The 16,918-nt window shown below is 34.7% G+C and overlaps 1 protein-coding gene across 1 annotated transcript in view; it reads left to right on the top strand.

Moving 5' to 3' along the window:
* The window catches only part of LOC106877077 (uncharacterized), a 40,986-nt gene that overhangs the window by 14,168 nt on the left and 9,900 nt on the right, over positions 1 to 16,918 (top strand). The gene's annotated exons all lie outside the window — the stretch shown is intronic.

Raw genomic sequence — 16,918 nt, 5'->3', positions numbered from 1 at the left:
GAATATATGTATTTGTGTGTGTGTGTGTATGTACGTATGTGTGTATATATATGCGTGCATATATGTATGTATATGTTTATATATATATATATATATATATATATATATGTGTGTGTGTGTGTGTGTGTGTGTGTGTGTGTGTGTGTGTGTAGGGTTCTTTTTCTTGTATGTATGCGCCTATATGCAAATATGTATGCTCCTATATATATATTTGTGTAAGTGAGAGACGGTAAGAGAGTAAGAGCATGTGTTATTAAAGAGATCAAAACAAATATCCGGAACGAAACAGTTATATATGCTTACATGAGAGTCTGTCTGTGCGAAGAAAAATAACTAGACAAACAGGTAGGTAGGTAGGTAGGTGCATTACTATTTTTTTATATAATATTCTCGTCGGTATTCAGCATCACTATTCTTCTTGTTGTTCACGATTTCCTCGCTTATATTCTACCTTTCTATCATTCCTATTAATTACACAAGAGTATTTAAACACAGTTGATATTTATATTCATATTTCTTCCTCTTTCCCCAAAAGAAATTACCAGAATTAATACAATTTTGAGGCAATCATCAACGTTTCAATAAGAAACAGCGCAGTGCTTTCTACTCTTTTGTCATTTAATTTCATATAATATTATATATTGGATATTTCTAATGATATCATATATATTTCTCAGTCACACTGAATATATATTTTATTCATCTACTTTTTTGTAAGGATTTCTACGTGTTTTTTATCTTCTTTATTACTAATTCTATAGAGGGATTTTTTCTCTATCGCTGGCCGAAATCAAGCATAATCTATGCTGACTTATAAGGATATTCATAACATTCTGCGAAGCCTATCTTAGATTTAAAAAGTTTCTGGAAGCATCTAACAAGAGAAGGATGAAATATGTGACTTATAAAATCGGAAGGAATTTTCTCTTCCTTTTCATTATAACTTTCACTTATAGATCTAAGCGAAAGAAAAAAGGAAGGATAAAAAAAGGTTGAATCATTCAATCAATTATTTTTATACATATTCTCTCAGCGGAAATCTTTGATCCTAGTTTAATCTATAGCCAAGTCCGCGATATAAAGGCTGTCCATATTCTATTGCGTTTCATATCATAGAAAAGATTGAATATTTTATATAAAATTGTGTTCATATTACCGAAACGAAAGTCATTTTCAAAACTCTATCAGGACGTTTTTGAAAAGAACGCCACTTACTTCATGCATTTTGATGTTTCAAGTACCCTGGACAGCTTATAATTAAGGAAGAATTCTCTAGTTCTTGACATACCGTATATTCTTTAAACTCTTTCCAGCCTTATTCAATAAGATCTTAATCTTTATTCCTTGTTCATGTGAGAGAACTAATATATGGAAGAAATCTTCACCAAAACAACTGATCTTTATCTAAACTGATTAATGATAAAACAGACGCCAGAGAGAACTCTGTATCGAGGAATTACAAGCATAAGAAATTTTCGAAGTCTTTCATTTGGAATTTTTGTGTTATTTTCTTTGCTTTGTCTAAATAGTTTGATAGAACGAACAAGCAGATTGGTTCATTTCATTCTATATATGGCAGCTGAAAACGGATTGATCTTGGAGGATGTAAAGTTGTTTATAATCTCGTCGAAGTATAGGTTGTGCAAGGCCACGCTAATCTTAGGTCACAGGCTAAATTTGATTCAATAGACGTTTAAGCGGGAGAGACACATTGTGTTGGTCTCCTTATGGAATTAAATACAGCTGGAATTATATATGAATAATTGAGAATCTCTTCACCATCATTTCTTGCATTTCATTTTCCGTTGCTATCTGAGTGGAATTTGGTTGTGTTACTATACAGCTGATACAATCGGCGAAAATGCGTTGTTTTGTTAATCACGTTTAGACTTTCAACACTACTAAGATCATATACTTGTCTCACTTTTAGTCATAAAGCCAATATGGGAGATTCTTCGACGTCATCCGACCTGCTAGAAATGGCAACCAAATTTTCCTTAAACCACATTGTACTCCCTTCAAATTGATTGAACACATAGTATAATGTAATAGAGCTATAGTCTTATATACAGAATGTCTAGAAGTAAGTGGTTAAGCCGCGGCTGGAATGCTTTAATTAAAGGTATGGTCGATCAAACCTGACCTAGGGTTTATCAACAACAAAAACAAGCTATATGTTTGTGTATGCGTGTATGTAAGTGTGTGTGAGCTTCTTTGTCTGTGTTCATCCTCCGTCACCACATGAGAACCTGTGTTGGTGTGTTTATGTCCCTGTAAACTAGCGGTTCGACAAAAGAAATCGAGTGAATAAGTACCAAGTTTAAAAAACAAAAAAGTACTAGGGTCGATTCATTCGATTCATTCATTCTACCAAGCGGTACCCCCGCATGACCGCAATTTAATGCCTGAAACAAGGAAAGAATAATGATAAAGTAATAAACGTACAACACTTCAACTCTATTTTTCCCTTTCTATCGGAATCAACTATGGGAAAACACCAGAAGGCATTTTTCTCCCGCACAACAAATCAGAAAGAAAAACAAGAAGTGATATACTCGGCAACAAAAAACGGCTAAGTAAGTAGGTGGTAAAGAACTACATCGCAAATATTACATACCAAGGATTGTTTTATATTTAGCTCTACCTTGGGATTAAAGTTTGCAATTCTTCCTAGAATTGTCGGATCTAATTTGTGCTAAAAATAAAATGTAAGAATAAAGACCCCCTTCGTTCATGAATGGCCATGGGATTGCACCCAGAAACTTCCCCTCCAAGGCACAAATCTGGGCAAGGTTTTTTGTGGAAAACCAGCAGTCGCTCGTGCATACCAGGTTCTTCTCTCCACACCACTGACGTTGACTTTGCCTTTCATCCTTTCTGGGTCGATAGAATAAGTACTAGTTAAGCACTGCAGTTGATAGAATCGATTTAGCCCTTTTCTCAAAATTGCTGACCTTGTGCCAAAATTTGAAACCAATAATAATAATAATAATAATAATAATAATAAGCAAGATGGCGGCGAACTGGCAGAACTTTACGGCATTTCGTCCCGCTTTACGTTCTGAGTTCCATTTCCGTTGAGGCTGACTTTCTCTTTCAACCCTTCGAGGTAGAATCATTTAAGTACCAGTTGAATCCTAGGGTTGAGACCATTATTCTTTCCTTATTTACTCTCCTGGAATTGTTAGCCTTGTGTCAAACTTTCGAATCAATAATTATATTAAACAAGACGAAACTGTTTCTATTCACAGCTCCCCTCGGGGATGACTGCTCACCTCGTCAACATCTAACTATATGTCTGACCAGTGTCTATTCTTCTTCAGTATTTTGATTAGATATGTTAATGCCTTGAGTCATGAGTTCGATTCGCGGCGGTGCGTTGTGTCCTTGAGCAATACTCTTTATTTCACTTTACTCCAGTCTACTCAACTGGCAAAAATGAGTTGAATCTGTGTTTTCAAAGGCCCAGCCTTGTCCACACTCTACTCACGCTGAACTTGCCTGAGTCCTACGTTGAGGGTACGCGTGTCTCTGGAATGCTCAGCCACTTGCATATTAATTTCATGAGCAGGCTGTTCCGTTGATCGAATCAACTGGAACCCTCATCGTCGTAATGGACTGTGCCAGTTTAGTTTTTGCTTAGTTTTAATACGTAGTTGAATCGCTTTGTAAAAATATTTTGAAAATTTGTTTCAGTTTTATAATTCCTTTATTATGAATTGGACAAAATATTATTCATTTATCTATATTAGATATGCCTCCTCACATATCTTTAAAGCTAGATCAGTAAGAACAAAATACGTGTAATCTTTAAAAAAATATCACTGTCAGATACTTCTTTGTAGTTCAACAATTACAAATACATCTACACGTATGAACCTTAACGGCATTTCTTCAGTTCCGTTAGGAGTGTTGACTTTTATTTCATATAAGCATTTATCACATGCGATAACATTTTTGTCAAGGCTTTGTAATCTCTAAAAAAGTAGTTGTTAGTTTGGTAGCTTCTGTGGTGTCTCTTTCCGAAAGTATTTGAGATAAATTATTACAACTTTTTATTCAGATTTTACGTATTATTTTTACGTTTGCGTTCATTTTTTTCAGTAGATCATTGAATCTTTTTTTTCTTTCTTTTTTGCAAACCCTGTCACTGTTTGCCTACCAGTTAAATATTGCAGCCAGTAAAGTTTCCTGTTGTATAACAAATATTCATACCCTGAAGTTGTTAACTTATTTCGTGGTTTAATATTTCTTTCCGCCATTGCTCATCTGTTGTCCCTTTCTATAATTTTTTCTTTACCATTTTCGCTGGTGGGGATTTTTCTGCTGTGCTTTCTTCTCTCCTAAAAATTGTTCTTCTCTTTTGCTGTTAGCACTACATAGGTTTCCCTTCTATTTCTACGCTCCTCTTTGCAAAATCATTTTTTTTGTTATATTCGAACAATTTGTTTGGTTCAAAAAAAAAAAGAAAGAAATATACACCTTTCGGTAACAATGGATTATTTACGTCGAGGCCAAGTTCTCGCGTTTTAAAACCATCCTTTTTATATGTCTTCATTTATTTTCCTTTGTACAGTTTTGCTGTTGCCATTGAAAGATACTTTATTTTCTATCCTCATTTCTGTACCATTTTCTATTCAATTTCACTGTTTTAGTCTATTCGATTTCCGTATTATGTAACACTGTTACACCTTTTATCGATTGTGAAATCGGTGAAATACAGGGTCTATCTTTCATCAACTCAACCCCTGTTTAAATTTGGATAAAATTCCCGATAAGTATATTAGTTTCTTTTCATTGGAAACGGAATCCCTACGTTGCTGAAGATAAACGTAAAAGTGTGATAGCGAATTGCATTTCCCCAAGAGATGTAGCATGGTAATATTATTGGATCTCGTTTCAAATGGATATTTAAACCTAGAACTTGTATTGGTTTTGTTAGATATCACTTTCTCTTTCTACAGATCTCACTATGCATATTAATAGAATATGTTGACACTGAACTTGTAAAACTTCGTGAATAGCTGAATGGACAGAATCAGCCGATCAGCGGGACAGCGTTGTGCTCATAGTCAAAAATCTGAGTTATCTCAAAATATAAAGGGAATAATTTGCCATTATATGCGCTAGTAATGTAAATTTTCAAAGCTACCAGTGTTATGTTGTATCGCTCTATCTTCTGCCTCCAATAACGCCTGGTAAAATATTTAGTGTACCATCTCAAACTCTAGTCTCAGCCTTGGGGAAAAGTAAGGCTGAAAGGAAAATGCTTAGAGATAAAGGAGGAATTTTAACCATGTTTCGTAGTCTGCTACCACAACACCTCCTTTATAGGATCAAGTTAGCTGACGACATCATCAGGAAGAATCACGTCCGGTTTCGGCCCCTACTCCTCTACCGTTTTGACGTGGCGCCCCCACCTTTCGGAGGTGTCTTCAGCTCTGGTGTTGAGTGCATGTCTTCTTTCTCCTTCTTTCTTCTGTTCCCTGGCCTCTTCGATACAGCGTCAACGAGTGTCAGCGGCCGACTGACTGTCTTGTCAAATTTCCCTTTAAATACCCGCTGCCAGGTTCCAGCAGGCAGCTCCAGCAAGTTGCCACGTGACACTGTCTAAACTTTAACTAACCAATGGAGGGCACGTAGTCTTACCCCACGCATTCTCTAAACGAGACCGTCACCTGTCAATCAGCGAAGCTACTTCAGTGTCAGCCTGTCTCACCGAGTAATGTTATTATGAATAAAAAACAGCGGATTACAAAACATAAACCCCAATCTGCAGTGAAAATGCAGGGAACCTTAAAGTGAACGAAGCCGCAGAGCCAACACGATTTAAGAAAGACCAGAGAGAGCAGATGAAGAAAATTTGGCAGGACAAGAAAACGAATGCACAGTCAGTTCTTGAAGAATAAAGATGAGATTGACTGGAATAGAAGTTGGCAATGGTTACAGAAAGGTGACTTAAAAGAGCCCACTGAGACATTAGTGTGCAGCGCTCAAGAACAAGCTTTCAAAACAAACTACTCCAAATATTACATTCATAAAAGCACTGACTCGCCACAGTGTAGGATGTTCTCTGAGAAGGGAGAAAGCATAAGCCATATTGTTAGTGAATGCTGTAAGCTCGTACAACGCGAATACAAAAGGAGACAAGAAAATGGCCAGCAACTTTAAGGGGAGGAAAGGTTGATATCATAGACGACCCCAGTGCTCAATTGAACTTATTTTATCAATCAAGAAAGCAAAGTCGATCTCATTGGAATTTGAACTCAAAACGCAAATACAGCCAAGCAAATTTGTCCGCCGTGTTAACGATTCTGCCAGCTCGTCGACTTAACAATGATAATGATTCTTTCTACCATAGGCACAAAACCTTACATGCTTAGGGAGGGAACTAGTCGGATATATCGACCCCAGTACATGACTGGTATTTATTTTATCGACCGCGAACCGATGACAATCAAAGTCAACCTCGACATAATTTGAACTTAGCAACGATTCTGCCAGTTTCTTGCCTTAGTAATAATAATTTTCCTCTTCCTATAAAGCGGCGAGCTGGCAGAAACGTTAGCACGCCGGGCGAAATGCTTAGCGGTATTTCATTTGTCTTTACGTTCTGAGTTCAAATTCTGCTGATGTCGACGTTGCCTTTCATCCGCTTGGGGTCGATAAATTAAGCACCAGTTGTGTACTGAGGTCGATCTAATCGACTGCCCACCCTCTCCAAAAATTTGGGGCCTTGTACCTAGAGTAGTAAAGAATTTTTCTTTTCCTAATTTAGATATGAGGACAGTTGAGGAAGAGGAGAGGAGAGGAGGGGAGGACAAGTTATTCGATAACATCGACTACAACATTTGACTGACGATATTTTATCAACTAGAAAAGTGTGACAGGCAAAACTGACCACGGCGAGATTCGAAATCAGACTGCAAAATTATCATACGAAATACCGGATGTCGTTTATGAGAACCTACAAACATTCAATAAATTACGTTCATGTTCTGCTGACGGATATATAAACTGACAAACGAAGAGTGTTGTTGAATTATAGTTAAAACAAAATATGACTCTGAATCCAGCGCTGCCATCATTTCAGCCGCAGTAACAACATTAATCACAATAAACTAGTTATAAATAAATAATAAAGCATTCGATCGCATGCTACCTTAAAAACGTGTAGGTTACTAACAAATCTATGTGCATTGTATTAAAACTTCTGGTGCCATTAAAGAAAATCAATGAAGAGTTAACTTGTGTGTTGGTGTAAATGCTGTTCAATTTTATGTGTAGAGTCTCTTTCTCAGCTTTGGCCCGGCTGTCTCGAGAATTCATTCACCAACCACTGCCAATACCGGTTTAAAATTTCAGACTTTCAACCATAGTTAAGATTTAAAACTATATATATATATACATATATATATATATATATACATTATATATGTCATAATATGATGCTATAAAATTGTACGCATGCATAGATAGACAAACAGAGAGAGAGAGAGATAGAGAGAGAGAGAGAGATGAATAATATATATATGTTTATAGAGATAATTTTATATACAAACACGTTTGTATATACATATTTACATACATATATGCTTCAGGTGCATATATATATATGTGTGTGTGTCTACTTACATAAATGTGTTTATTGATGTCTTAGTTGCTTGTTTTTTCACACTTTTCTTACAGAATCCTATATTCTAACGATTTACACTGAAACGCGTTTTATTGAGCAGTTTTCTATGTTTCTCTGCGTGTAAGCCATCATCTCTTCATAGCCTTAGCATCGTACAAGCTTTCCACGACCTTTCTCCTCGTTCTTTATTGTTTTAATGTAGAAAATTCTCCGGCTTTATAACGTTTCAATAACTGTTGCAGTGTAGAATAATGGAACTGAAATATTTTCCGAGTTTCTTAACAATTTGATGCTTATTTCACACCAAGTTTATTACCTTACTGCAAAACCTACCTTGGACTTTAGCATTACTTCAACCTATATACAGTCAACTCCTATAAAAATAAGACAGTGTTACCGAAGCTTGGTCTTATGAGATTTTCGATAAAATCTCCTCTTGGCCTTTCGCTACCATTTGCTTGATTCTGTTGTTTTATATATATATATATATATATATATATATTGTGCATGTATGTCTGTATATAATATACATATATATATATATACATGTATTCATAACACATTATAAAGATATCTAAAGATATATATATATATATATATATATATATATATATATATATATATATGTATATGCACACATATATGTACGCATGTATACATGCATAGATACATACATATATGCAAATGTGTGTGTTTCTGTGAGTGTGTAGTCACTTGTATGAATGTATGAGTATACATATATACGTGTAAATGTATATTTACATAAATATATATATATATACATGCATATGTTTGTATTACGGGGCATATGTCTGTCTCTGTTTATGTATTGTTTGAGAGATAGAGACGCTATGCATGTGAAAGAGATATTTTAACAATGCTACTTCAAATTTAATTTAAATAGTCTTAAGAACAGCTTTCGAGATAAATCTTAGTTAGACATAAGAAATGATCTTTTTTAAGAATAATCATGTGATAAATGTTAGTTAAGTAAGCAGAAGTGAATTCACAAGGAGGCAATCAAGTAATTCTAGATACGAATTGTAAATGGTTCGCTCACTTTTCACTGCATGTCAAATTATCTAGTGCCAAGAAGGTGGCTGAAACAGCTTCTGTTCCGAGAAGAAATAAAAACAAACTTAATAGAAAGAATAGATGTTGTAGATGGGGGTGTAAAAGCAAAGAATTTGGAAATAAATTTATTTCTTCATCGAAGTTTTGCAGTAACCAAAATAAAAAGAACAATAACAATAATAATAATAATAATAATAATAATAATAATAATAATAATAATAATAAGCAAAGCTGTAGTCAGACTTTTGACGCGATTGGCTAAAAAGGAAATAAATAATAAATACAAGTGTTCGATATTATTTGCTTTTGAAAAGCTAGTTTAGTTATAGACACAAGGTTTTGTGTGTCGTTTTACGTTTTCTGTTCAAATTTGGTTGTGTGGACTTTGTATTCATTTTTCTTGGGTCGAACAATCAAGAGCCAACTGAATGCTAGGATCAATCTAAACGCCCTTTCGCCCTCGAAATCTGTGGCCTATTACATGTGGTACAAATTAATATTTATTTTCAGTCATTTAAATTCTTAGTTCAAATCTTTCTGGAATGGTGGGAGTCTAGATTCCTTTTCACCTTTCTCCGATAAAATTGATGCAAACCATGACCTTGCGTTTGTTCGATCGATTTTATGACATCCTTACAAATCTCTGGCTTTGACAATATAAAAACAAAATTAATATTTACATTTGGAAATTTATTGTTGCATCATTCACTGTTTTCGGAAATCATAGATTGGTTGTTCCATCGTTGGATGTTTCAACAAGGAGGAACCAATTGCTTTCAAAACAGCTGTGATTTAATTCAGTTCCTACTTCTAGATATGGCTGCCGCAGTCGGTTGACACCTCCTATTCTACCACACATATTACATAGTGTCACTAGAAAAAAGAAGCTTTTCGGATCTCTTCAACTACATATAAATAAGTACCATAGGTAGGTTAAGGATGTTATGTATGTGATAGCCTGTAAATCATATCATCATCGTTACCATTATAAGTCCTTGGAAATTATTAAGTCGAGCACTACGACTCGACATGGACATTACCGTCGCGAGCCCTGAACTTTGATCTTTCTTAAGACTCTACAAGGTCGCTTATCCACTTCCCATGTCGTATAAGTGACCGAGATCAGAACACTTCCCGCGAAACGGGAGTCTTTTTCTTTGCTGTCAATAAACTGAGAGGCTGGAGGGTATATCAGCCGAAACGTTGTGTTAACAACAAACAAAATGAGGACAAATATCCGTCAAATGTAAATAATGTACATAATTCCTTATCTCTTGAATATAGAAATGTATTGTCTGCTGTGATGTTAGATTCGTCTTCAATTCTTCTACCTTCTGTAGCTTTCGTTCTGCATTCAAGTTTTCCGATTTGTCTTGATGATTAGTCTGGTAGTGCCGCCTTAGATTATAGTCCTTGACCACAGTCACATTATCTCCTCAAATTAGAAACACAGGTTTACCGGCAATATCGATAAACATATATTGAGCCTCCCAGTAGCTTTGAAAAACTCTGTTTTCAGAATCAGTTTTTCTCCTGGCCATTTTAACAGCTAGCTTTGATTTAAAATTAAGACTTTGCATCTGCCGATAGACGTTTGATTGGTATGGCACAAGTGAGAAGGAGTGATGCAATATCCGGGAACTACACTACTTTCATCTCTTATGCGACAATCCAAAACGAGTTACAGGACGTTGCTAGGTTACTGCAATGACGAACATCCACGCACAACACAACTATCATTTTAATTTGTTCTAATTGACGTGGGAATGCTCTCAAGCAGCCATTCGTTCGACAAGGCGGCAAAATTGGGGAATTTGTGGTTTACACTTCATATCGCCAGGCCATTAAAAAATATTTGCCTAAAATTCTCTCGAGGGCTGGATATAATCATCTATTGGACCGGATGTGGATGGCAGGCCTTGAGTTTGACGCTTGTGTCCTAGATAATAGGCGCAGATGGGACTGTGTGGTAAGAATTTAACTTCCCAGCCGCATGGTTTCAGCACCAGTTCCACTGCGTGGCATGTTGGGTATGTGTCTTTTGCTATAGCCCCGGGCCGACCACCAAAGCCTTCAGTATGAATTTCTTGGATGGAAACTGAAAGAAGTCTGTACATATGTATGTATGTATATATAATTGTGTATGTTTGTTTTTGTATCGCTGTTTGTTCTCCACCTTAAAGTAAGAACATAATTACTTGGGGCTATTCGATCGACTAAAATCCTTCAAGGCGGTGCCCATGCATGGCCGTAGTCTCATGAGTGAAACAAGCAAAAAGATAAAAGATAAAAGACTTACTATTGACAAAGGGCTTTTTGTATTAGACTATGAAAACGTGTCACTGTTTGTCATCCAACCAAATGGTTGGAAAGAAAACTTCTAACCACACAGCCACACTTGCACCTATGACAGTAAACTTCAGTTAAAATTGGTCCAGTAGTGACTTGATTGGAGAGCAAATATCTTAATTGTTAAGAAGTTTCTGTTAATTAAATCTAGAAATTCTAAAAAAAACTACCTTTCCACGACAGGTAGTTGACAGTTGTGCTAATCAACCAGTAAATATAAGAATTCCATAAAACAAAATTCTTGCACTGAAATTTTTTGGGAATATATATTTTTATAGAAGTTTGTAGTAAGTGTTTATTTTTTTCTCCACTTGTAAATGATGTTCGGTGAGAAAGGAAACGAACGAACGAAGTTTTAAATAATCAGAGGTTAGTATGCAAATATATGTGGTGTAATTTCTAATCAATTTTCTAATTAAACTTCTCTAACCCAAGGAATTTAAACAGTGTTTTCGGTTTTTATATTCAATTATCAATCAATAGCAGTTTACAAATGAGATTTATGCAAATTCAATTGACGAATTTTTGTAAGTTTTAAATAATATTAAGTATACTATCATTGAATTTTTAGCCAAGGTATTTATACATCGACAAATGAAAGTTAAAAACACGTACGAGCTTTTGTTTTCCTCTTTGCTTTCTTTCTATTTTTTTTTTTTTTGTTTTTTTTGTTTTTTCTCTCAAACTAACTGTTAAATTATAGGAAACAGTGTTGTGAGCAACTTTTTGTTTCAATGTAATAAGGGATTGTATTTCTTAGCGGTTTTCTTATTATTAATTTTTTTTTCTTCATTCCTGCTACTAAACACATATTTTTCTCTGTGTATTTTCTTTCTTTTTTCTTTTTTTGCTCCTAATAAATGACAAGTCTAACCTTTACTTACCTTTTCTGACATCTATCACGAAAGTAAAAATAAAAAATACCAAATAATAATTCCACTTGAAAACAATATCTATCTAAATATGATATATTCCGAACTCGGAACCACTTTATTTGTCATTCGTTTTTATTCTATATATACAGAGGTGAAAATTAGCTGTGATAAAACTAAATATACAAAATATTACGTGACCCCCAGCCTATAAGCCTTATTATTTCCCCTGTCAAACAAAAAATAGCGAAATGTTCGTTTTACATGTACTGACGAAAGGAAATCGGTTTTTTGAATGAATTTCCTATTTTCTTATTACTGGCAAATGACACTGCTTGATGGAAATGTGAAAATTGATCTCAGCTTTAATGATCAGATTGAGTAGGATTCCGTGTCATAACTTTCGATAAATGTAATGCATCATAAACCACAACGGGATATCAAATACTATATTATTAGTACCATGCCTCAATAATAATGATGAACAGCTTAATGCATTCTAAAGTATCAGGGAATAAGACGCTGTTTGCAAGCTACAGGGAACACTAAGCTGGTTAATTGAAAATTTGGCATTGGGTTTCGTTAGTTGCTTAATAAATATAAGAATGTATCCATTTGCCTGCATGATATATTTCAACTGATTTTTGTTCTGCACTTGTTTCAGATATTTTATCAAATTATATTAATGGAAAATAAGCAGATCATTGCATACGGTCAATAATGTTTATTAAAACCGTAATATCCATTTATGAATTTTTATGGGTTTATATTTTTATGGTTTTGATGGGGGTTTTAGGGAATCATAGAAATATTATTAGAAATGTTGCATCAAATTAAGAATTAATTTTTAGCTTAAGAATTTCTATTCTAGGTTGAATGGGAAATTTAAGAACGAATTTCTCAAACACAACACAATCGTTTGTATATCTATATATATATACATATATATATATATATGCAGAAATATAGAAATATATGCTTCTATACATTTTCATTCTCAGTATATGTGTGTATGCGAGTGTGTGTGTGTGTGTGTGTGAGTGAGTGTGTGTATTTATTCTCGAAATATCTGCAAAATTGTAAGTAACGCAGTATGATAAAATCAATCAAACCGAAATTGATAGGATTAATAAACGTAGAAGACATCCTTTCACAAATAATAACACTTTCAGAAATGACACAGACCTAGACACAAATACCACCACCACCACCAACAACAACAACAACTGCTAAACGGTTGCAATAAATCTAAGGAATCAAGGGTATCTATTTAAACCCCGGACATCGCATTTGTCGAGAAATTCGTTGTTGTTGCTTCAGCCTCAGTAAACTGCTGGTTTTCTTTTGTCGATTTTGAATGGGCCTGGTCGAGTTAATTCAACACTACACGTCTAAATTTAGAATGAAGACAATTGAATCTAGAACTTCTGCTATTTACCTATCTCCAGCTCTGGATGGGTATGGCTTGGAGATTGATATCTCTTTAGCAATGTATTTCCTCAGTTTGCCATCAAAGGAGATAACACATGAGTATAATTTAGATATTTGAGTGTTAGGTGCATTTTCGTTGACTAGATAATATGAAAGGAAATACGTAGCTGGTTGATATCTGTTACCTGATTTGGTGAGACGCATAAGATGAACTTATATTAAAGCTTATAGAAAGTATCACAGATTATCACTTAACAGCGTAGCAATAATTGTTTAGGCTCTAATGTATCTTTATTAATACAAATTAAACTTATTTAATGAACACCGATTACAATATAGAATTTTCGAACAAAATTCAAAAGGATAGGTTGAGTAAATATAATATTTTCTTTTTCAGTATTGCTCTACGTCTCAAGAATAGGGATATGTAAATTAATGGAAAGAAAATTCAACTGGAGCATAGAAGGTTTAAAGAAACATCTACGTTATAATATTTATTTACAACTTGATAATAATGTAGCCTCTTAATAACTGTGGTCTCACATAATCCTTTATCTTAGAGAAATCAGAATATATTGGTTAGTTCTTTAGGCTGACCTAAACTGGGAAACTATTCTATCAAATACAAATACTTCTGTTTCAATCACATTTTCAGTTTCAGTTGTATTTTGCAATCAAATAAATTCGTTTTGCTGCGTTTCTTTTTCTCCTCCTTGACACTCCATCGTCATATGTCGGAAAAGAGTTAAAAGTTATCCCATTAAAAAGTGATGAGCAAAAGTTATAGAGGAAGAATAGAGCTTTCAAATAGTATGGGAAAATATTAAAATAAATGGGAGGAGAAACAAACGAATTTCTCTGATATCCCCACGGAATGGTGAATCAACGCATTTTAATCATATATATCCTATATACGTCAGATCTAACTTGGAGTTATCACCCTTTCCATTGTTCTCTTCAGTCAAGTGTTGTTCGTAAACTGAAGGACATTTTGCACACTTTCTTTCTGAAACAATTATACCAAAGCAAGGAACATCCTTTAATAGGTAATTTTCATCATACCCACAAATTAACGTTTGCAAAAGTGGCATTATTTAAATCGATTTCTGTCTGTCCAATCACCCAAGTTATATAACCACCTCACCAGTCATAAATAAGTGAGTGTCGAAGACTTCGTAAATCACTTTAAAAGTAGCCATTATAGTCCTAAACACAAATGTGAATTGTTATTATTTAGTTTTAATGTTGTATGATGCCACGCTTAAAGTTTAGTGAGCACACACACACACACACACACACACACACACACACACAAATATATATATACGCACACACCCAATAATACAAACACGCGCACATATATACACACACACACATACATATTGCATCGAAGCACCTACATGCACATATATATATATTTTCTGTGTCTGTATATGTGTATATATATATATATATATATATGTGTGTGTGTGTATAGGGTGTATATAGATACTCATACATATATTCATACATATACACATAAGCACATACACACCTACACAAACACATATATATATATACATACATGCAACATACATACATATAAACATACATACATATGAACGTGCATGCTTTTTGAATGTAACGTGATATATATTAGAGTGTATGGATCTCTGGCGGTTTCAACGATGAGTTTAAATGTCGGGCGATCAATGTAATTAGCTACTCTCTAAACTGCTGCGTAAGTAGCTAAGTTTTTCGCTGACAGTTTAAAACTCTTATCATAATCCTTGTGTAGAAGCAACTCTCTACGAAACGAGCTTATGTCTTTGCATTAGTTGTATGAATTTGAGAATGGGGTTTCAACTTCCGTCTGACTATACACATGCATAATCATCATCGGGTTTTGTGCCATTGTACGGGACTGTGGGCTACTATCTTCTACTATAGCCCAAGTCCGATCAACTATGTGTGAATGAATTCGGTTGGAGGAAACCAGGTGGAAGGTGAGCGTGTGTGTGTGTGTGTGTGTGTGTGTGTGTGTGTGTGTGTGTGTGTGTGTGTGTGTGTGTGTGTGTGTGTGTGTGTGTGTGTGTGTGTGTATGTGTGTATGTGTGTGTGTGTGTCTTTGTCTCTCTATCTGACCCCGCCACCACAGCTTGACATTCAGAGTGTTGGTTTTTTACGAACCCGTAATTTCAGTACTTCGGTAAATATAGGGGATAGAATAAGCACCACATTTACAAAAGAAAAAAGCCATCAGTCCTGGAATCCATTTTTCAAGACTGCTCCCCAGAGAACACCTACAGAGAACTATTGAGAAATCTACAGTTACTCTATTCAGATTACAAATTCAGGTATATATCTGTAATTATTTGAGTCCCGGAATACGAAACTCACTGCTTAAATACCAATCTTGAGAAATTAGGCTTCTCAAAATCAGAAAAGAGAAAACTAATTCGAAGAGTACAGATCCAATCCATCACTGAAACTGTAAAAATATGTAAAACTTCCCAGAAGTTTAGCATTTAAATATATATGAGCATGTCTAGATATGCAACCACATGCATGAGAATACATACAAATTTGCGCATATACATACATACGTAGAAACAAATATACCCTGTTGTTGATGCCGAAATTCCAATGAAGTAGCCTTGGATATAGGTTAGAAACGGTCTCTTTCTCTATTGACAAAAAATTCTTGAAATAAAACTGAACAATGACATAGATATAGACTTACACTCACACAGAGACCTATATATTAAATGCAATGTGCATATTCGTTTAATCGAAATTTCTATAATCCTACATTAAACTGTTTTAATGTAGTATTGTAGCGTAAAATTCGAAACATTTGGCAAAATAATACGCATTCGTAAATACACGAATACATGCATAGCTGCATATATGCATACAAACTAACATACATACATACGTAGAAGATTGTATACATACATAGGTACTATGTAAAAATAGAAACATACTTTCATATCTAGTTCTGTTAAATTATTATGCTAAAGTATGGGTCATGTTGCTGCGACTACCACCGCCACCACTGCCACTACTACTGCAAATAATAATAATAATAGTAATATAATACTGTTGTTGCTATCGTTATTGTTGTTAGTGCTACATCTACTACTTCGTAAATGCTATACGGTAGCCTTAAGATTATCTTGGGTAGACTACGCGATATTTCAATTTCGAAAACCACCAGTTAATTGGTGTCTATTAGTAACGTTATGGCGTATGTGAAGAATTTAACAACTTAATCAGGTGTCATCTTGTATCTGAAAAATATAACTTACTTAGAGTTTGGTGAATGTTTCACAGACAGCATCTCCATTAGACTATACTAAATTTTGTAGAATTTAATTTCAAAGAATTCAAAGTTCCGAGGCGATATATCTGTTTTTCGACATTTGGTTGCATTGCATCATCTTAAAATGTAAAAGTGATGTAGTAGAAGCGAAACAGTTTACAGGAGAGATCTCAAAAACACATTACACACACACACACACACACACACACACACACACACACACACACACACACACACACACACACACACACA

Source organism: Octopus bimaculoides, chromosome 2 (assembly GCF_001194135.2).
Source record: "Octopus bimaculoides isolate UCB-OBI-ISO-001 chromosome 2, ASM119413v2, whole genome shotgun sequence".
Taxonomy (NCBI): Eukaryota; Metazoa; Mollusca; class Cephalopoda; order Octopoda; family Octopodidae; genus Octopus; species Octopus bimaculoides.
Note: the sequence above shows the minus strand (reverse complement) of the source record. Positions and strands in the feature narration are given on the sequence as shown.